The sequence below is a fragment of the Nymphaea colorata genome, chromosome 13 (genome assembly GCF_008831285.2).
Source record: "Nymphaea colorata isolate Beijing-Zhang1983 chromosome 13, ASM883128v2, whole genome shotgun sequence".
Taxonomy (NCBI): Eukaryota; Viridiplantae; Streptophyta; class Magnoliopsida; order Nymphaeales; family Nymphaeaceae; genus Nymphaea; species Nymphaea colorata.
The window spans coordinates 16,933,366-16,933,599 of record NC_045150.1 but is presented as its reverse complement, the minus strand read 5'-3'; positions in this window follow the sequence as shown (position 1 = coordinate 16,933,599).

Below are 234 nucleotides of genomic sequence, written 5' to 3'. Positions count from 1 at the left end.
AAATCTGCACGAGTGCATGTGCATATTTCGGGTACAAAATTCCGATTGTAGAAAACTCGAATTAACCTGCATACGTGTGTTTTATCTCTACCAAAGACATAATAAAAATATCATGATACCCACAAAGTTAACATGTCATGGACATGAAGTTGGCGTAGTACGTTTAACCTTGCAGCAAGGGTCATCCACAGAAAGGGTCTAGATGACATCAAATGCAGATGTGAAAGCAGAAAA